The sequence below is a fragment of the Passer domesticus genome, chromosome 4 (genome assembly GCF_036417665.1).
Source record: "Passer domesticus isolate bPasDom1 chromosome 4, bPasDom1.hap1, whole genome shotgun sequence".
Taxonomy (NCBI): Eukaryota; Metazoa; Chordata; class Aves; order Passeriformes; family Passeridae; genus Passer; species Passer domesticus.
The window spans coordinates 44801308-44824731 of NC_087477.1; the positions used below are offsets into that span (position 1 = coordinate 44801308).

The 23424-nt window shown below is 35.5% G+C and overlaps 1 protein-coding gene across 1 annotated transcript in view; it reads right to left on the minus strand.

Moving 5' to 3' along the window:
* The window catches only part of FSTL5 (follistatin like 5), a 368231-nt gene extending 345676 nt beyond the window's left edge, over window positions 1–22555 (minus strand). The window contains exon 1 of the mRNA XM_064417538.1: window positions 22312–22555. The gene's annotated coding sequence lies outside the window, so the exon portion shown is untranslated. The remainder of the gene's footprint in view (window positions 1–22311) is intronic.
* Window positions 22556–23424: the final 869 nt, after the last annotated feature.

Here is a 23424-nt window from a genome sequence, read left to right on the forward strand (position 1 = left end):
ATACCTGACATTCAGGCAAAAAAAAACGCCTTGGCTTCAATTATACCACACAACACTGCAAAACACCATCAAAAAAAGGCTAAAGAGACACTTGAGAAGGAACAAAATTAGAAGATGAAGTCAGCCTACAATTACCACAACACATTTTGATATATATATTTTCACCCCAGCACATACTATAGGGGAAAACTTACCCATAATACACATTTACTTCTTTAATGCATTAAAATCTGACTGCCTTTTCAATAACTTAAACCTACCCTACAAGTTCCAATAATATTCTGAAAATTGAAACATTCTTAAATTCTATTTTAGACTTGAAAATTAATAATTTCTTTTTATACAGGTTTCCCCAAACAAGAAAAGCATGTAGATTTCTCCAGATGTGACAAACTAAATGCATTTTAAAGCCTGGATTATTACTGAAACCTCTAAGCAACCTGAAGTGGCAAAAATCACGTGGTCAAGATATTACTCTTTCTTATTTTTCAATATCTTTCTCTATATCAGTTATGGTTATTTTTATCATGAAAAATCTCATCTTTTCATGGAAATTTCCTTCTTTATTACTCATATTTAACTAAGAACAAAATATATGCAATGAGTAGTAAATGGCCTTTAATGTGCCATGGAGTCACTCTAGTCACAGTTCCCAGACAAGTGAAATAACTGCTTCCTTTATATAGCCCACAAATTCACTCAGTTTGGATATAAAGCATTCTCCACACACTTTTTTCCTTCCTCTGACCATAACATTAATTGGTCTAAAGCCTCACTTGCAGCTGGGGCTTCAAATAGCATTATACCTAAGAGTACTTATCAGTGGTTCATCGCAATAGTAGATGCACTTGATTTACTGCATGAACCAGGTGATTAAAGTGTTGTGATTATATTTCTGTTCAAAGTTTTCCTATTTTATTTTCAAACTGGAGAATGCTTTCCCAGACACAAGACTGAGGTAAAGTTACAATGATTTTCTTCTGTCATTGTCACCTCAACCTACTCAGTATTTCCTGATGTGATTGCATAACTGGTTAGAAAAACAGATGGGCCCAAGTTCAGAAATACTGCTCAAAAGCTGTATATTTAGACATGCCAGTCATTATGTGGAAGGCATACTTCCACCCACCCTCGCATATATGCAGTAACAGATCTTCCCAGAAACATTAAGAACAGAATAGAAGCATTTTTATCAACCAGAACAAATAGATTTATCCTTTTTTAAAATTTCCTTAAGACACATTACGCTACATGGGGAAAATGCTAAGCCAGAGGAAAGATCTTCATTATCCTTACCACTACCCACAGTAGCTCACTTCTGCAGGAATCTGCTGCAGCAAATATCTGCCAGGAATGGTCTACCCAAAAAAAAAAAAAAAAAAAAGAAAAAGAAATGGCACCAGAAATGTGGAATCTTCCTGCTTAAAGGACTAATTCAGCCTTTTCAAATTTCTGTGGGTTTTGCTTTCTGTTCAAGTATCCTTTGAGAATCAGAGTCAGTTTACTTTAGATCAATACATGAGGGAAAAGGCCACCAAAAACTTAATGGAAATTCTTTCCATGGAAGGCTGAGATTAAGATCCTTCAAGAAACTAGGAAATTCGGATTATTTAGATTGATTGTTAATGATCACTGTTATAAGTAAGCATGTTGATTTAAAATGTGTTTGATAAAGATTAACAAGATAAGCAGTTGGGTATCAGAAACAAAAAATAAATCACACAGTTTTCAGCTAATTTCATTTGCTAGAGTTTTGGTAAAAATAAGGTGAATTGCTTGAGAGAAATTAAAAAAGAGAAAATAATGAGCTCTTAGTTATGTATAATTGTCTTAGCAAGGCACTCAGAATGATAACAAAAAAATTCAGATTGTGTAACACAAATCTCCTGTAATGCCCATCAAAATACCCCAGAAGAAATATTTTAGGTGTATCTCCAAAACACTACCAATTAACACCAAACACCTAAAACAAACAGTTTCAGTAAGATCACCATTTTTCACTTATTCTAATGCACTTTCCATGAAATCTTCTCAAAGTATTTTGCAAACATCCATGTATTTTTGTAGTTCCTATATGCTCACTATGCTGGTCTCCAGTTACTGCTGCTGACCAGTAAGAGCAATTGCTAAAGCAAAAAAAATGTGAATGACTGCAAGTTCAGCTTGGGCCTTATGCTCCAATGCTACCATAATTTTCTTAAGTACACAAGTTTCCCCTTGAAGTCATGCAATTAATTTCTAAATTTTCTGAAACCATAAAAAACTATATTTTCTAGAATTCATCAAGGCCTAATACAGACACAGGAGTGACATTTTCCGTCAGATGTTTTTTTCTGGCACACATTTGAACCCTTTATTTAGTCTGAGATTCTAGTCTCTTCTAGTAGTTATTTTTTCCATTTTTAACAAAATAAAATTTAATCAAATGTTTCAATATTCTCTACCCATACATTACATTGAAGTAGAGTCTCTAAACAAACGTGTCCTTTGTCCTATCCACTAAAAAGCCTTTGAGAAGAACCCTGAACTTCCCTAGGTAAAGAATTTACTTTTATTCCAATTTAAGGGCCATGTCTCCCTCTGGAAACAGGAGTTAATAATTAAGAGTTTTGATGTTCTCACTGATATACCTGCAAGAATTCTGGGCTTCCTTCAAAGGTGGGTCACTAAGAGTTTTGATGTTCTCACTGATATACCTGCAAGAATTCTGGGCTTCCTTCAAAGGTGGGTCACTGACGAAAAAAAAAAATAGAAAACCCAACAACAAAACAACAGCAGTATGTGTTGATTTTTGTGCAGTCAAAGGCTGTTTTCTGAAGAACACAGAACTTGGGTACAGACTGATTGCCCTCTCAGCTTCCTACACGAGTAAACAATCCAGCACCCTGCCAAGTGACACGGTGACAACAGGTCACCTTTCTTCTGCCCTCTCTATTAATTAGCAGGGGATAATTTGGCAATATGTTGTGCTCCTTGCTCTTTCTCAGATCCTTCAGGAAAATGGAGACCCAAAAACTTGAATTATCTTTTTTAAAGCTTTCTGTCGTCCTTAAAGACCACTCCACGTTTCTCAAGAAACTACAAAGCAGATACTGTTAATAGAAAATAATGATGGCAGCTAGAGAATTTAATGGAAACCTACACAAGAAAAGTGAGGTCTGGGACAAGGCTGTAATGATCTGTTTCAACAAAAGAAATGGGCCAGCAAAATATTATACATTGACTTCATGCTATTGTTTCTTCTACTTGTGAAGTTGCTATACCCCTGTTTATGGTCTTCACAAAAGAGAAAGCAAAAAGATTTGCTAGAAGACAGAATATTAATTATTATTTCTCTTCCACTTCTCTGCACTGCTAGTTACACAGAGAAAACTATAATGCTTCAGTAAAATCCCCCACAATATGTCACATTAACATATCAATATGATATACTGGTACTACCCGACAAAAATACCATGTTCCTCATTTGCTTATAAATTAAGTTATTCTCACTAGTAATTAAATGTAACATACACATACTATATAATTAGATACAGATTTTTAACCCACAGCGCTGTAGTTAGATGCACAAACTCATCAAGAAAACTAATTTCAGGCATTCCCATGTAAAATTGCTTATCATTCTCAGTATATAAAGGGTTTTTTGTTTTTTCCTCATTTCAAATCAGAGTTAAGAGAGAAGATATTGAAAGGTTACAAATAAATTACATTCAAAAGAAAAGTAAATATTAATATCAATACAGGAAAATAAACTAAATTTTATCTACCTTGAGACTAGGGTCTGTCAGCTTTTTTTTTATATTATTTCCAGACTGACCAGCAAAAAAAATATTACCCAAAATGTAATTTATTATTGAACTCCCCCTTAGAAAAAGGGGCTTTTGTCTTCAGAGAAAACCTTGTCATTAAGACCAGGGAAGGCAAGTCTTAGGGCTCCACACAGGAATGTGAGTTTTAGGACTTCACATGTGAAGGTTATAATCACATAACTAGTAGTAACCCTTCAAAGGTATTTCTTATTATTAGGAGACTAGAACTACTATTTCTTGAGGAATCAATGGACTAAGACATAGATTATCCCCCAAAACCAGTTTTAGTAATAGTCAGCAGGATCACACAGATGTGGGGAAGACACAAACGCATTGTGGTTTCACACAAATTGAAAAGCTTTAGGTGGAAACACTGAGACAAAACTTTCAAATACCAATAATATGATATTGAAGGCCCTTGTCAGAGATATGAAAAGCTCTGTAGAGCCTTTGCCATGACAATGCCAGATGATATTTTAATTTCAGTCATCTCAAAGAGTTACCACAGTGACTGGTTTCCATCTGGCCTAAAGGTCCTCTTAAAAGAGCTTAAAAATATTGAGTTCTCCTAAGACAGTATGAAAGGCAAAGAAAAGTGAATCTCAAAAATGTTCAACTGTTTTGGCAGAGAATATTTAGTTTTTAACATGTTTTGCACTACTACTTAAATTGAAAAAATATCATTCATAACTACTGTAGTGGAAAAAGGCAAATAAATTAGGGTAAGCTGTGTATCTCTTTGTATATGTTTATATTCTCTGTAAAAGCAAAAATGCTTCTATTCATTGGTAGCATTGTGTTCAATATTTTGTATTTGAAGGGCTCTAGTAAATACAAAAGTGATAGTGAATAAAGTGGAAAAATATTTAGTACTCTAATCTGGGAGAAGAAACTTTATATTGTGTGTAAAACATTGATTGCTTAAGCCAATACATGCTCTGTAATTCTTACGTAACCACTAAATAGCCTTTTTTTAAAAAAAAATGTTTATTTTTTTCTGCTGTTTGATTTAACCTCAACTGACAACTTATGCTTAGCATACAGCTTCCCGCACCCCCTAAAAGGAAAGGGGAAAGAAAAAGACAAGACTCAGAAGCCTTGTGGGTTGAGTAGATCAATAATTATATTTTAAAAAAAGAAAGAAAAACAATAATTGTTCACCACCATTTGAATGATGCCCATCCAGTTCCTTTCCCTGTCTTTATAAATGTTGACAAATAACTCCTTAAGTTATGGAACATCCCTTTGGTCAGTTGAGGCCATCTCTCCCAGCTGTGTCATCTCCCAACACTTTATGCACCTGCCTCCTGCTTGCTGGTGGGGGGATGAGAAGGAGAAAAGGCAGTAACTAAATCACCTATCAATCCTCTATTCAGCATGAATCCAAGACAGAGATCATGCCAGCTACAGTAAAGAAAATTAATTCTATCCCAGGCCAAACAAACACACCTGTAAACTGCTGTTCATAAACATTTTTAATAACTTGAATTAATATATTTCTCCCTATAGAGAGGTTAAAGGATTTGTAATTAGGTGCCTGTTCAGAAAGTCATTAAGGCAAAACCAATAAATAGAGTTGCTTTCCTAATCTGATGAAAGAGATTATTTTAACATTATTCATTTTTTTGTCTTCAACAAAAGCTTGTCTTAAAGGAATCTTATATTAAGTCTTCACAACTTTTGTAGTGATGAGAAAGGGTTGACTGGCAAAGGAAAATGTGGACTGAGAAATTATGGCCTTAAGGTTCCTGTTGTGCAGGAATGCTGCTGAATGGCACTGAGCTAATTGTTCACCATGGTTTGAGAGCTCTGACTGAGGAATAAGACACTCATATATGAACAGTATTCCTAGATCTATTTCCAGAGTTTTTTCAAGTAAATTATTTGAATAAAATTCTTAGCTTATCTATTGTTTTGTCATTTAATTTATTAATATTGTATTATGCACAAGACATATTAACTTGTTAACACTCAAAGGTGTTTGACATAGGATATTGGTTTTGTGGAACCTGAAAGGCCCAATCTACAAAAGTTACAGGAGTAATTTCAGGTTCAAAACAGAGGAGCATGGCAAGCTGGTAGAAAGTCTGCAAAATAAAAATATTGGTTTTTCTAATTGTACAGCAGAAACCAGGAGAGTTTCAGAGATTGCACTGGATCCTACTTTGTATGCAACTGACACGAAGGTCTGAGATCTGCAATGGATATTCTTTAGAGAAAGATGATCTTGACAAGAACCCATATTCAGGGCATATGAATATGCAAAGAATCATCTACTTTGATTTAAAATAGCAATATTTTTAGAGGAGAAAAATAAAGAATGGTGTACGTCGTCTTATTTTTTGCCTCTGAATGTGTGTCCTCATTCTGTCAAGTTTAGCTTGCAAAATTCCACTGGATTAAAATTACACATTAGGTTACCAATGAAATGAAGTTTACTGTTGTGAAAATTTGGAAGGCTAGGGAAGAAAGGCAAGGAGGAAAAGCAAAGTGAGGGAGCACAACTTCATTTCATTAAATGACAGAGATAGAAAATGTTTCCCTTGTTAAAGGTTATGTCTTTGAATTTCATGGGGGCACATAAATAGAGATCAATGCTATCAGTAAAAGCAATCTCACAGCTATAGCATTTTGATTCTATATTTGCTTTTGACCAACAGCATTAATGTATACAGCCCAAAAAAAAATGGACAATTTTTCTCATAGGATGTGTTTGGATTTTAGATAAAGCAGTTAGCAAAGACATTAAAGATTGATTTATAATGTCCACCTTCTAAAATACCATTTAGGAATCTAAGTATGCAACTACAAATCCCAAGGTAGAGAAATCAAGCAGTTCTTACAAACTTCAGTTGTTGACACTCGTAAAAATTATGATTGTCTATATAAGAGCGAAATAACTTGCTCAGGGACTGAAAGCCCCTGAAGTCTGAGTGTTTCTTGCACTGAAATCCCCAACCATCTTTTCCTCATTTCAGGAGTTTAGCTCCTACTGAGTCATTCTGCAAAATTCAAGAAAGACTGAATTTTCACAAATGTTGGGGAAAATTTCATACATTAGGAATATCTTGTGTTCCTTAAATACCTGTAACTAAAATTATTCTAAATCACTGAAGGTTTATGTCAAATCCTGCTTGTCTTTCAATAAGCAAGGACATTCAGAAAAATCTTTCTCAACATGTGAAGAACCATTCATAAGATTCAATAGCGTTAGAAATAAACATGGTGAAGAAAACAGATATTTCTGTGTTTCCATAGCGACCTTATCATTTTGATCAATGATGCAACCCTGTGAAAGGACATAAGGACTATCAACAAAAGCTGCTCTTCTGACAGCACATTCTCCTAACATGCACACCTGCTAAAGGCAATAACACTAAAACCAAGTTCTTTACAAGAACTTCCAAAATAACCATTACTTGCAAGCAACTTCCTCTTCACATGCCCTATCTTCTTTCCTTGCTGTGGCAAGATATGGTGAGCAGTATGGTGCAGGCTCAGATAAGAAATGTGGATCCTGCACGTTACACATATAATCCAGGTGACGTTTCTCATTTCTGCTCTTTTCTAGAACCATTCTTAGTTTGAGACAAAGCATGGTTTGATGAACTGATAAGAGTTTGACCCCTTGCTCTGCTATCCCCTCTAAAGAGGGACCTTTTCCTATCATTGCCTTGTATGCCAAGACTTGGCCTCCTGCCCATGATTCATCAGCTACTCTCTAAAACACCCTGCCTCCTAGCTGGGTACATGAGGAATTGGTAACTTAGAAGAGCAAAAAGATAGAAGAAAAAAGACAGTGTTCAGAAAACTTTCTTACACGGTTTTATCATTTATCACAGAAATTTGTGTTTAAACTCAGTAGCAAAGCAAGGCATCACTGACAGAGAATACAGAAGCAGTTGATCTTACTGTCTGTAATTGACTTCAACCCTGTATTTCAGATGGAGCGGCCAGATGAGAAAGCAGAATTTCATTCAGACCCTGGGTAGCCTTTACCCTTTAGTATTTTAAGACAGACCACTTCACCTAGGTAGAGAAGCACTCACAGACACCACAGCTCAGTGATTCTGTAAACCATCTGTGTATAACTACATGATCACTTCCCAGACTCGGGATGCAAGACCTTGACTTTGCTTATTGACCTAAAGGGGTAGTGATAAATTACAGATTGCCTTTCTGTAAGAACAAACAGCCTTATTTATTTTTGCAATGGAACAAATCAGCCAGAGGGCCACCAAAAGAATCTTCTCCCTGTTATGTCAGCCAAGATTTGCCAACTTCCAGCTGGAACATGTCTTCCCTTACAAAACCGGGCATGACAAGCATGGGATTCCAAGAGGTAATATTAACTTATGGACCTCAAACCTGAACATGCAAAATGACCCTACCCATCATTATGCAATGTTCTTCCACTTGTTTGTATACTAATGCAACATGGTCAGCACACGTTATGCCTACTATGTGCATGTCCAAATCAGCAATACCTAATTTTAAAATTGTTATTTACTTTTTAGGTTTTATACCTGTGGAAAAAATTATCTTTAAGTATTATTATATTATAATTCTAATCTGCTTCTTTTCTTTGCTTTTTGCTGTTGGCTCTTTCTAGTCAGTGAGAAGACCTAAGAGATGATAGGATTGAAGATAAAGGACTGCTAGGCCTGTGTATGCGCATAATGTAATGGATGCCTGCCCAGGGCAAGACTTGGCTGTATTGTACACTAAACCCGTCTTTTCAGTTTTTACATTTCTGCTTTTAATTTTGAAAAATGTATTTCCTGAAGAAAAAACATCACAGCAAGGGAGTAGAAGTGACCAAAAAAAAAAAAAATCATTGCTTTACTTTGAAATCTTGAAGGAGGAAAACTTCAATTTCTAAACATAAGGAGGGAAGGAATAATCCAGGGGGGAAGAAGCCAACAATAAAACCCCAACAAGAACAAAATTACTTGGTACATGCATGAAAAACAGGAAAGAAAAACCAGGGCATGTGATCTTTTCATCCTGTGCATACCCATACGTATGGTGCTTTATTTTGGAATCTTTGAAACTTCATGTATCTGCTGAGCTTCATCTCTGGCCCTTGAAACAGGGAGTCCAGCTGAGCTGTGCTTACATGGCAATATTTTAAATAGGATTTCAGGGTGCTGCAAAAACCTGTAAATGTTAAAATCTGCCTAAAATTAGGGAACTCTAAGAGTGTACAACTTCAGATATTGCAATCTGCTTTAGCTAAGTGTCCCATTTAGGTGCCTGAAGAGTACCAGAGTGACAGCCTCAATCCACAGTGCTTGCATTCCTGTGTTCCTGCAGTACTTACAGCCTTTGCTATTGCTCTCACCACTCTGAATCCTGCTGTGCTAGGATGCATTACACTGCATTTCACCTGCAGAATTTTTATTACAGGTGCAGTAGGAGATACAAAACAAGGCACAAAAATAGGCAGATAATGGAAATTTTTCTTGCATATGGGGAAAAATGCAGTAGAGAAATAATTTAGGTGCAAGAGATAAGACTTCTGTCATTTTTTAGGATGTACTGTGGAAGCACAAATATAGAAGCTCAGATTCAGACACAGCACAAGTTCCACTGGAACGGAACGCTAATTAACAAACCATGAATTATTCAACATAATTTAGACAAGTATCCTGAAGGGCCATATATCTCATAAGGATCCTTTAATATATTTCATAAGGATGTGCCATTTCGCACACTGTGCCTAGAAAGGTCAACAGGGCACCATATTAGCATGAAATTACTTGGCAATATGACTTTTGATTATTTTGATTGCAGCTGCTTGCCAGCACTACAATGTAGGCATATTTTTTACAGAATTTTGTAACAGTTAAATTATTATTCTAATTGTATGTTCATATATAGTTTAAAAATTTACTTTCTGTTCTTCCATGCATCTCATTCCCAAATAGCAGGCTGAAAGCTATTAGATGATATTGCCAACCACCTGGTCTGCTAACAGGCTGATCAACATTAGATAGAAATCTAAGCCACTTGACATACTTTAATGGGAACAAAAGTTGTGTGGATCAAATAATCTCTGCCAATCAATCAACATGGCTGGCCACTTGCTTCAAATACTTGTGTATTATAGAAAACTATTATTATGCTTCCCATATAATTGAGAAGCATGGAATGACCTGGTGGATAACACCATGCTACAAACAGAATTAAAAAATTACCCCCTAAAAACATAGCATTTTCTTTTCTGAATTAGCCTGCTGTCAGTCCAACAGTCTTGCTGTTAGTAAAGTTGTGCCCCAACTCAGGAAGGGGTTCCCAAAACCTCTTTCATTCAAGCAATAGCCTGACACAGTTCCTGTTTATCATCCTCAGTACCAGAGGGAAAAAAAACCTTGTGCTCCATTTGAAAAGTAGATTATGACCTGACCACGTGCTGGTCTTTTGGATGAAACTCCCCTTTCACATAGATCTAGATAGAAAAAGTAATTCTTGGAAATTTTGGCCAATAAAGTTCTGGATAAGATGTAAATGCTAAACATAATAAGGCATAACATGACATGAAGAAGGGAAAAAAAAAGAAGAAATACAATATTTGAAAACAGGTGGCAATGAAAGAATTTCTGGAAGTCCTCCGTGTCACTTTCATTTTTATTTAAGCATATTGTTCTTTCTTGAATACATAGCTAATTGATAAAATGAGGACTATCAGGGAAGCTTTATCTATGCATATTTCAAAGACTGTCAGGTTTAAAAGAAGAGTCATACTGCTCCATCTAGGTAAACAACTGATTAAGCTCAGCAGTTTCAAGTTCCAGATTTATCATTTATTCATGAAGAAACATCTTGAAATCAAACACACACAATTCCCCTCTCAAATAAATAAATGAAAACACATCATAAAATATGAAAATAGAGCAGTGTTATCCCTTGCTCTAGTGCATTTCTTACAGAAGTGAGACTGTTGGTGAACATTCCATTGTGGTTATTGATGATATTCCCTTGAAGAGCCATGAGCCAAGAAGCCATTTAGCCACATCAGCAGACAGCAGTACTCACAGTGATAGAGGCTGGTTTGACACTGGGCTTCCAGAACACCAGTACAGTGCCATATTAATGCCTTCCACACGGGACATAGCTTGGGAGCCAGGGCAAAGCCAGTAGCCTTGGCACATGCCTCTGAGCCTTATCAGGCAAACACTCTGCATTTATATTATCCCCACAAGGAAGAATGCAGCAAACCATCTTTCACTGGTGCTTCACACACAGCTGATAATAGACAAAAACAAAAGCTTTTTTTTCCTTGTACTTGTAAAGCCTTTAGAGTTCTTACCTTCAAAGTGCACATCATGTTGTAAACCAGTAACTGATAAACATCATGTCTTAGAGAACATGTAGTCTAATACTTGCAAGCAAGATGAGGCAGCAGTGGAAGAGAAAGCATGAAAGACAATGATTAATATCTTAATTATTTCGAGGCAAAGTCCATAAAGCATGTAGTGTTTTAATTAGTCTGTAGAAATAGGGAGCCTCCATTTAGAAAACTTCCACTATGTTGTTATGTGGTAACCAAATATAGCTGATCTTCCTCTTCAAAAGTTCCATCCCTAGATGTGTATGTATGTATGTATGTATGCATACATGTACATATACACACCCAGATAATTTCTGCTTGAACAAATATTGATTTTGTGCTGTAAATTGTCACTCAGAACAGAAACTCTGCAGAGAACAGTGCATTAATAGCCCCCAGCAAGCTGGCATGCAAAATAATTATATCCTGTTTCTTAGCACATTTTCCTTTTCACCAAATGCTGTGTCTAGGGAGACTTTGTCAGTCTGTTATTAAATAAGTACTTCTAATCAAGGAATCCCAAATGAGTTTGCACAAACAGCTTTGCCAGGCTTCTTTCTTCTAGGATGCAAAGAATATATTTTTTTAATCAAATTATTGCACAGATGTCCCTGGGCAAGCAAAAGTAATGGCATTTTCCCCACTCCTTTTTAGAAACTGCATGGATTAGCACAACCACATCAGCAAAGCAAGAGTCATGGCAAAGTTATAATGTGAAATGACAAGAGAGGAGAAGCTGTGTTACTACTCTGGGCATCTCTCTGCTGTAGCTGAAATGGATTTGGTCACAAAAAAATAGTGGAAAGCATAAAAAGGTAAAAGTTAGGAAGCAAGAGAAGCCAAGGAATTCTCATAGCATGCAGGCCTCCATTAATTGTATCTTTTTTAAATGAAAGCATAACACCAAACACACATGAATCTTCTGTCCCATTGGGGATATAAAGAACAGGAAAGATGGGGTTCACTTCAATTAGCATAATTAAAAAAAGAGAAAACACAAGAAATATGAGAACAGAGAGGATAGACATTTACTTTTTCAGATTTGCAAATTATTAACAATATTCTTACTGTGTTGTTTTGGGTTTTTTTTTAAATTAGATCAGTTAGTACTTATTTGAAAGAAGATGAACATTCTGTAAACATGATCTGTATTTATTTAGCCTCCTCCTTCACAAAACAAAAAAAATTGACAGCTGTTCTTCAACATGGATGCTGTGGAAATGTCAGTTATTTCTAATTACATAAGACTTAAATGACTAAAATTTTGTCCCCTTGTTTCATCAAGAGTCCTTCCACAGCATTCACCGGAAACTTTCTGGCTTCTTAAAGCCAAATTAGGTGTGTTTTACAAAGAAGTTGACTGCAAGTGCTAAGAAAAGAAAATATGTCAATATTAAATTTCTTTACCATATTGACTCTTGAAAATTGTCCTATGCTATTGGTAAGTAACTGTGGGATTTTTTACACAGTCTGTTTTTTGTACTTTGTTAAGAAAAGAATTTGAAAGGTTTTGATTAAGATTCACTATTTCAGTTCTGAGTTGTCTAACTTTTTCACATAATTTTGTGAAAGAAACATGAACCTCCTGGTGAGTTGCACTAAAAAAAAACTGAAGTTACTGAAAAACAGAATCTGTCTTACTCTCATTTTATTGAAGCTAGTATGCTATGGAGGCTATAATGTAACATTAAATAATATAGCAAAGGAAAGGAATAAAAAAAAAATTCAATATTTTCCAAATAAAACTAAAGGCAACCCACTTAGATGTAAGATGCAAGAGGAGAGAGCTTTTTGTTGGTTTACTGAATTATCTGTCAGGTTTAAGCTTCCTAAAGTTCCCTAGCTAAAATATTATTCAATTGTGCTACCTGGAAAAATATGGCAGCTATTAAAAATTAAGCTGTCACTATATTTCTGTTCAGTTTCTCTCCCAGTGACTGAACAGTCAAATTCTAACCTCAGTTATGGGGATGGAAATGAGGGTGAAAATCTATCTTTGTAACAGCTGCTACATTTCATTTCAATATGCAGCCATGCATTTTTTCCAGTGTATTTTTTAGAAGTTACTTTACATAATGTATGTTATATATTCCATGAATCAGTTCAAGATCTATTTTGATAAGTCATTAAAAGAAGTTTTTAGATCTATATATAAACAAAAAGTTCAAGTGAAAATAGTAATAATCATCAGCTTGTCTTACCTTTCTGATTTATTAAGAATTACAATGGATAAAAGGGAAAAAAGTGCTTTTAATCTGAATAGAATATGGTCCTCAATGGAATGAGCATGTACAGGAGTAGCATTTACCTCTGTGCCTAAGTCATCCTAAGTGCCAAGACTATGTGAAAGGACAGCCACAACCAACACTTCACCAATGTAAAAAAGTCCCTATACAATAGAAAGCACCAAAGCAAACCACAGAAGATTAAGCAAAAGTTCCATCTTCCAAGAAACTGATATTCTGCATAACACAGAGAAACATGAATAGTTCTCAAGATGTTCAGCAATCAATGGAAAACCTACCTGCTTAGCTGCAATTTGACTTTTGTCACAAAACTGAGTTTCAGAGCTCCAAACCCCTTGAGATCCGTCATATATAGTCAGTAAACACTACAGGATTGTGCCACAAGCTGACTTTTCACAAGCTCAAGGAGACCTTCCCACACTCAGTTCATGCAGGTTAGGAGATGCTCACTTGGCAGAGCCCTTCCCACAACTGCTGAGCTCATTTTTAATGTCTGTTTTTCCTCCTCGTGTGTCTATTTTCATCAGTCTCTTTCCTTCAGATTCCCTGGCTACTTGGGCCACCACCAGGCCACCCTAGCTGTCCCTGGGTTCATTACTGAAAGTGAGTACGGCAATGTGATGTGACAAAGTTGTATCTCCCACCCAGCCTTACAGTGGAATCAGCTGGGGTGGGAGAACTGATGCAGATGTTTCTTCTTCCACTTGCAGCAACTTTCATTTAGTATAGAGTAAATTGTTTAAAATATGGATAGATTCAAAGAGACAGAAGATTTATTTCTCACTGGAAAGAACAGCAAGTTACTACATTGTTATTTTCTGATTTCTCAGGAAGCAAAAAGTACCTGCTTCCATGACTATAATGATTCAAGAGAAACATAAACAGTCCTAAGTCCTTTCTATTTATGGTACGACCAAAATGGATACAAATGCTTAAAGAGGACTAACAAAATAGAATGGATAGGTGAAGATCTCTTGTTGGTAAGTCAATGTTGGAGAACGGTCCCCCCCAAACCACTCAATTTAAGCAGAATTGATGCTGTGCTTGCATACATCACTGTTTTACAGTGCCAGCTACCTATTATGTGGAAGGGCAGGGAACCATTACAAAAAAATATCTTTTCCATAATTTTGACCCCAGCTATATTCCACTAAAGGCAGAAGAGGGGAAATCCACAGAGTGGAACTTTGGGGTGAGGCGGCTGCTGGGTGCTTAACACCCAAAAATACACTGCTTTTCTTAGGAGTCAAAGTATATTTGCAAGTAGATATTAATGAAAACTTGCACCAGCATGGAAGCAAAAGAGAGGGTGGAAAACAAAGGTGTACCAGAAAGACTGAAGATGTGAGCAAAGACATGCTTTTCAATCTGTAGCAACCCCTTCATTAAATTTCAAGTGCTTGAGCCATTCTTCTCACATCTCAAAACCACATGTTCCCACACTCTTAGCTTTTGATTATAAATACAACTTTCACATTTTCCTAACGTCGAGTAGCTATTGCTTTAGGCAAAGTAGTACTTAACAGCATTCTTGAGTATGTGAAATTTAGGGTAAGGGGAAAAATCATCTCTATTTTTTTTTAATTTCCAGCCCTGTTTAGAGTAAATATCAGTTGTCTCATCAGCTGCTATTATGACAAAGAATGTACTCCAAGTGCACAGATGTGGATCCTGGAAACAAATTAGGCCTAAAAGATTTTTTTCTTCTTCTTTTCATAAAAAGAACTAAAAGACTGAATTATGCACTGATTTTAATAACAAACAATATTGGATGACATTTTTTTACTTGACAAAGTGAAATTTCTTCCCAACTGGTATTATTTCAGCCTGAAGTTTTTCAAAAGCATTAACCCATTAGTAACTGCTATATCTTCAAGCTGAGTTAAAGTGTGAGAGAATATATATATATGACTTGATTGAATGTAAAGTACTTCCATCACACCCTCTGAGGTATTTAAAAATACTGGAATTTTCAAAAGTATATTCTGCAGATAATCTGATTTGTTCTAATTGTTTCCACACCTAAACTCTACAGAGGAAAAGGAAGTGCTATAGCTGGCCCTAAAGCTTTATGGATGTTGACAGCTGGATATCACATGGGAATGGCTAAGGCAATAATTCTTTTCTGAACACACTCAGGATATGACTTTAGTTCTGAAACAATAGCCAACACTATTTTCTGCATATAGGCAACTAAAATATTTATAGCAGGTGTCACAGAGGTAAAAGTCTTATAGAAATCATGATTTGTTTCCATTTTTGCTCAGGAAAATTTGGCCAATCCTTTACTCCTTTATCACCTGCAGTTTTCTAATTGCTCACCTGTATCAGCAGCCCCAAAAGTAACAGAAATTTAAAGACTCTAATTCATGAAAAACCCACAAATTTGCAACTACTTCTACTCTAATCAGATTCTTTTATCTCTGGGGCTCAAACACTGGACTTGTTTGTATTAAAGCACATGGCTTTTATCAGAGACAGGAAGGCTTATGGATACCAGCACAAGTGGTTTATCTCTGAACAGGGTTTGAAAACAGGAGCAAACTGATCAAAGCCCAATGAATATCAGAGCATAAAAGGAAAGCAATAGAGGGGAGGGGAAAAACCACAGGGGATGTGGAAGCAGGAGGAGAAATTAAATACAAGTACTTGCCAATTGAATCACTTACATTTCCAAGTTTGCAACCTTATAATAAAAGTAAATAAAATTAATATTTTTAGTATTGTTATAAGCATAAATATAGTAATAAAATATTATTCTAAAATATCAATTGAAAAAATCACTATTTTTCACTGATCTTCCTTTACCACCATCTCACAGATATGGCCAAGTATTCCTAAAGCTCTTACAACTGCTCAAATGGTCTGTTAACATGAGCTATTCTTATGCCTTTTGCTATGACAAACAGATTTGCAACCAAAACAGAGCTGCTTATTCAAAAAAAGCAGGAAATCATTCTTTGTCCTCCTGTTTTCCTTGGGCTTGGATAAAACTGATGAATGAATAGTTACATACTGTTTGACTGAAGTCGATAATTATATTCATAATATTAGTTAATAAATAAAGATCCTTACATAACTATTATATATCATACAAATTGTATGAAGTTCAAGCATGACAAGTGTTTCCACACTAGCTATTGCAATCTTTCTTACTATAGCTTAATTCCCACAAGAAAAACATTTATAAAAGAATGTGTTTACACAATATTTCTCATTCCCGAGCAGGATGCAAACAGGGTTTTGATGGTTTTCTATCTGCCAAAATCAGACAAGTCTGTTAATTAGTATTTTCCATATTTCTTAGGTATTCCTTTTCCACACAGTCCTTTTCCGATTAAATTGTTGAAAAATGCATAGCTCTCAACAACATTGGAGATAGCTTCTATAACTTTTTCCCTCTATATTTCAAAATATTCTGAATATTCTGTCCATGTTTATTTACAAAAGTGCATCACGTAGCAATCTCTGCTTATCACATCAATGGAAATTTTGGGACATTGGATAAGTCATCATACCAAGAATACTTATAAGAAACTCATATTTTGTAATGTTTTTAATGCCTTAAATGTGAAATATCACACTCCTTACACATTCTTTTTAGTCATTTGGTGGCAGTATTTGCAAAGCATATTCAAATTTTTTCTGCTATGTGAAAATACCATATATAACTATTTATTCAGCACTCACTACAAAATCCACTCTTGCTCGCCCCATAAAGCTGTATTTTATATAAGTTACTTAAAAAAAGACTAAAACACAAATGATTTTGTGGACAGTCAAGGACCAAAATTAACCACAATTCCTTTGTGTTCTGTTAGATTGCTCTAAAGATGGTGCCTTGCAAAAACTGGCAGATCCAGCACCAAACACAACTTCATCCACTCCCCCGGGGGTCTCCTTCCTGCCCCATTCTCCTCAGACATCAAGAGCAAAACACTGCAAGGTGTTAAACCCAGTCCTGCTGAGAGGTGCTAACTACAGCACTTCCTGTTTTCAGGAGCATCTGTGTTCTTTTTCTTTCTGCAAACTATCTCAGAACTTGACAGTAAACAAACCCAGTGTTACCCAGAAATTCAAAAATATCAACACAGCCTTGACTTTTGCCCATATGAGGTATGCAGAGCATATACATTCCAATAATAAGCACGTATACGTAAATGTTTGTATAGAATTTTAATGTTTTTTAATCCAGAGCAATAAGAAGTTGCTAGCAAAATAATTTATGAACTGCTATAATAAACCAGGATTTGGCAAACTCAAATAATTTAAACTAGAGCTTGAAAAGACTGAATTTATTTGAACTCACAAAATTAAAATTTAAATATGTCCCAGTTTCTGCAAGTCTCACTGAGAAAAGCTCAGTGAGAACACTTCCAAATTCAAGATGACAGTTTCCCCATTCCTGTGTGATGAAACATATCTGTAGATTCACCTAAACTGTGAGAAAAAATCCACTATCACATACTGTAAGTTTAGGAAGTCTCTGTTAAAGCAGCAAGAACTGAAAAGGTCAAAAACATTTTAGTTTTACTAACAGATACACCAACATGTAAACATTCACCCTAACAAAAGCAAAGCCTCAAACTTGTGAGTCTAAAAAGATACTAATAAAGCTATTGCAGAGCAATAACATGACTCTTTATCACAATAGGGTTCTTTTTAAACAAATGACCTATTTACCAGTGTAATTTAACTACAGCATTATAATCCCAGACTATATTACACCAGTATGGTATTTCATTGTATAAGAAAACTGTGGTACTTTCACAGCTTAAATAGAACACTGCCAGCTTCAGTAACACTTATTACTGCACATAAATATTAATTCAAATTTTTTAAAAAAACAGAAATTTCAACACAAGAAAAAGAATAGCAGCAAACAACGAAGGAATAATCTCTCTACTCATTGCCTTATACAGATATTGAGACCCTGTACAAATGGTTAATGATGATCATTTCTGCTTCTCAATAAATAAGGCCCTTGAGAACAACTGCATCACCTTAAGAAAAGCGCCATCATTATCTTCATCTGAAGAATTATGCAACACTCACTAGACAAAGTTCTATTTTTATTTCCACCTTGTCTGAATTTTTTTTCCTTTACATTCAGGATATGGATACATTAGTTAGAAGCTGTGACACTTCAAAACATGGCAAGCAAGGAACTAGGGGTCACCCTAGAAACACTTCTATAGGGTTTTTTTCCCCATACAAAGCAAGTCTGATAGACTTCTGTTTAACCTAGGAAGGGCTGTCTGCACACTCTTTCTAACAGCACCTTCAGGTGGCATTTTGTATCTTCTCAACAGGCACAGGGTTGAGCCTCAAGGAGTTGGGGTATCAGCCCAGAACCATCATCATCATCATTCAGTGATCCTCTGAACAGAGCAAACTTGAAAGTTCACTTGCAGCAAACATTTTGAAGCATCATTTTTCTTAATTATTAAAACTGTCTGGGTTGTTGCTTTCTTTGTTTTTTTTGGAGAAGAGGTGATGACTATCAACTCAGGAAAAAAATTACATGGAACTCTGTCCCTCTAAATGGATTTCTTCCCTTAAATCTATTCATTTTTTCCAAACCACAAACTCATCTTAAAGGTATGGTATCAGTTATGGTATCAGTTTGATGTACACACATAATATGAGCATTCCTTGAATTTCAGGGGCAATATTCATCTTTTCTTACAAATAAAACTATCCTCACATATATGACATATTTTTGTACCCGTAAATTAAAAAACACAAAGTAACTTCATGAAGTGCAATAATGTTGCAAACAACATGTCAAAACCACCAAAATTAAGACTACTGCTACATTCTTGTAAAAGCCAGCTTCTGTTTTAGTCTACAAATATAGCGTCATAAAATAAAATTTAAAATTTCTGGCTATGCTTGGTTCATGTATGTCTTTCTCATTCAAATCATGTTTCTCTCACTTCTTTCCTCTTTACCTTGAGAAATAGTTATTTACTATCTCTACATTTTTCTGCATGTCACAGTCATTTTCAATGACCTACAATTTTCAATGACTTGCTACATTCATGCCTTCAAAAATTCAGCACTTTCTCTAAATTTCCAGCATTTAGGCATGGTCCCATTATCTTTGTAAATTAAATGTATGTCTTGATTGCAAGCTGTAAAAAATACTTTTCTTGCACAATTTTTAGTGAGTCAGTCTGTCTACAGATTAAAAAAAATAAAATGCATGAGTCTTCATTCCCAGCTTGTGTAAATCAATACATACCTGCTAAGCAGTCATTTATGTTACATTTTGGTCATTATTTTAAACTGATGGAATAGTCTGCTGCTTAGATTCAATAATAAATGTCAGGCTTAAATTCCTTTAGCAAAAAGTTGAATTTAAATTTGGATCTGGACCAAAAGACCTCTGGAGATTTCATTCAATTGAAATCATTCTATGATTTAAATTATGTTCTTTGTATTTCTTGCTTAGGTCACTTTGAAGATGATCAATTGAAGTATTTCTCCTGAGATCAATTTTGATTCAATAAGGCTATCTATTTGAAATGTTTCATATTGAAAAACAAGACAAACTTTGAAGCCATTTAGCTTTGCAACAGATCCTAAATATTCAGGCTATTAGTTAAGGATAACAGATTTTAAACAGATGTTATGAAATATGTAATATTTCACTGTAGCACTAAGAAGAGATGACACAATATAGAACAGGAAAAAAGTTAATGTGAGAAATACATACTAAGACAGATTTCAGATGCACTAATGCATATTTCAGTGTGATCTGAATTACATAAATTCCTCACAGACTTATAGATTCTTGGAGAAAATCATTCTTTCCTACTGATATCTACATGAAGTGTTTTGATGGACATGAACCCTTTGAGTGCAGAGCCTCCCATATTAGACTAGTAAAATGTCTAAATAAAAAATTTGAAACCTCTAAGCTGAAGCTGAGTGATGTAGCAAAAAAAACACAAACAAAAAAAACCTAACCAAGCAAAAAAAACCAGACATGAACCCTTTGAGTGCAGAGCCTCCCATATTAGACTAGTAAAATGTCTAAATAAAAAATTTGAAACCTCTAAGCTAAAGCTGAGTGATGTAGCAAAAAAAACACAAACAAAAAAAAACCCAACCAAACTGAGTATTCAATTATTCAATCACATCTAGCTTCCTTTATGGATTAAAAAAAACCCAGCCAAAATGTACTTGGTTTTACATGATTCATTAAATATAAAACAACTATAAAGTTTGAAAAATAGTTTATATAAACAGAAATGTATGGAGCATTTTACTAAATGTTTTGTTTACTAGAAATAAAGAAGCTAAGCACTCTACTGATTTTCAAGTCTTTATGAAAAATAAAAATATTTCACAAAGTGTGAAAATCTTTTCCTCAGAAGCAAAACTCCTCAGACCACAGGATTATGGATGTTGGAAAGACCTCAGGAGACATCTACTCCAAACTTATGTTCAATACACGCTTAAAAATACTTAAAGTAGAGCGCATGACAGCATACCTTCCTGTAAAGATATTGGCACTATCCAAAACTCGGCTGCAGAAATACATCCTGAGAGGAGCAGGTCTGCAGCCTAAAGCTTGTTCTGCAGCTCAACACCAAGGACAGGAGCAGCTGCACCAACACCACTAGCAAGACTTAATGGGGGAGGTTACTCCACAGGGAAAAGGAGCAGGGGAGAAAAAGAAATAGGAACACTTTTAACATAATTCTGTGTGCTTTTCACTAAAGCTTCAAAAGAAAGGGAATCATTCTAGCTAAAGCTGAGAACAATACATATTTATACATGACTTAGGCAACTGTAAGGAAAAGGCATGAATCTTAAAGGACCTCAAACTTCCAAGTATCTTATACAGTCTCCCATATGAAGCTTAATTCTGACAGTATTGCTGCACATGAACTGCATTTCATTCCAAGTCCTAAAATGCAATTAGTTTAACAGCATCATTTCCTACTGCACAAAAATAATCTTCATAATACTGTATAGAAGTATAGGTTAGATGATTTTTCATTTTTAAAAGTTGTTTGCATATCAGAAGAGAAAATTAGATATTTTAAATGATGTGTTTGTTCAAGTCAGCAACTGCTCTTTTTACAGGATTTCCCACTGTGCATATATTGCACACTTCTCTTAAGCAGACTAATTATCTGAGTCCAGGTTTTTTAAACAAAGTGGTCACCAGAGGAAAGAATGAAGACACAAAAGTGCCATCATAATTACACTTAGTCCAAAAAAATGTGAAAATTATTCACAGTTCTCTTTATCTATGCTAAAATCAACAGAGCAAAGTATCCTTCAGATAGAAGTGTAGTTCAAAGAACTCAAATTAATTTATAGGAATTTTTTTCAAATCTGTAGCATTTCAGATGTTTGATATCATCATAGCATTTAAGTATTATAAGTAGAAACCTTGAATTAAATTTTATCAATAAAAATTAATTTTTTTATTACTTCTTCATGTTTTCTTGTGTTGTGTTTTGCATCATTAACATACCAGGGGGGCATTTTCAGTCTGCTTCAGTAGAGAAAAAATAAAATGGCAATAGAATAACACTGTAATTGAAATATAAGCTACACTGAAATATTGTTTTTGTGATGATACTTTAATTTTATTCTGAATCCAATCTGTTTTAATGTTTCTATCATCTCAGTTTCCTGAAAACATATATAAATGTGAAGGCAAGCTCAAGATAAGAAACTACCACACCTGCAGTGGTGCTTAAACGCAATTGCCTATAAAAAACTGAAAAGAAGTGAAATTTAAAACAACATTTTTCTTATTTTCACAAACTAGCCAAGATTATACACACACACACACAGAAACAATGACTATCTCAAGAACACAGCAGGAGTTACTTCTCTAGAAAAAACAAACTCTGTGATCAAGCATGTCCCCTCTCAAGGGAGAGGTGGCACTTACCTAGAGGGAAGTTGCTGTTAATGGTGACTTGATCCCACAGGCACAACTTTTGGGTACAGCTGAGGAAGCACAGCCACTGGCCTCCTAAGGGAAGCTATCCTGCTTGCCTCTCCTCAATCTCCAAGTAGGTTTAGGAGGTTTTTGACCTCATCTTCAAATGCTTCCAGAAGAGCCTTGGCTGCCTACCTCTTCATAATGCTTACACAAGCCACAGCCTCTAAAACAAGACACCAACCCAAAGGCACCAAAGAAATCTCATTTATATGTCGCTACCATCACAAGCACCTGGGAAGAGGTTGCCATAAGTACTGACAGCTGTGTAAGTAGGAGGGCTCAGTATGGCTGGTGAAAGAGAATCTGACTCCTAATTCTGAAAACCTGGCAGCTATTTGTCCCAGAGAAGGACTAACAGGTCAGTTGATAGCCAGATGGAAAAAATTAGGAGACAATCTAGCAGACTGACACAGGCAGCTTATGATTTAATACTAGAACATAGAAGCCCATCAAAACAGTTCCAAATGGGCTCCTTTTTTTGTTTTAATCTCATTGTTTTGGCAAAGCCTTCATGTCACAGTTTCTCCTCATCATTTACCTCTCACTGAGGGCCACCTACTGCATGCTTGCCTTGTGGTCCCAAATGCTGCAGGACTTCCAGGAAGACATCACACCTGGAGCAGTGAATTGCTGAATTTTTTCCATGGATGTCTGAACTAGGGCTCTGCGTAGTGCCAAAACATTCTTTGTCTTCTAAAGATTACGAACATTCAGGAAATGCAGCTCTGAGCATGCTGCCAGAATATAAAAGAAAATATAATTGGAAACTTAGCACCCCAAGAAAGAACCTAGTAAATAGATTGCTATTGTTCTAAAGGAGATGTCAACCTATATGGCAGATGGCAAGCAAAAGGGGTGGAAGCAGATGCAATTTTTAGAGTGATATACCTCAAATATTCCAGGTTTATTTACAACGCACTAAGGGAAAAGAATGCACGTTCAAGCCTCAGAGAGGCTATATGGGTTTTTGTTTAGGAAGAGGAATGAAGTCTGCCATATTGTTAGTGTAGCATGATAGATCTTGCTATAGTGGCTCTGACTGCGCACTCAGAGTGTATT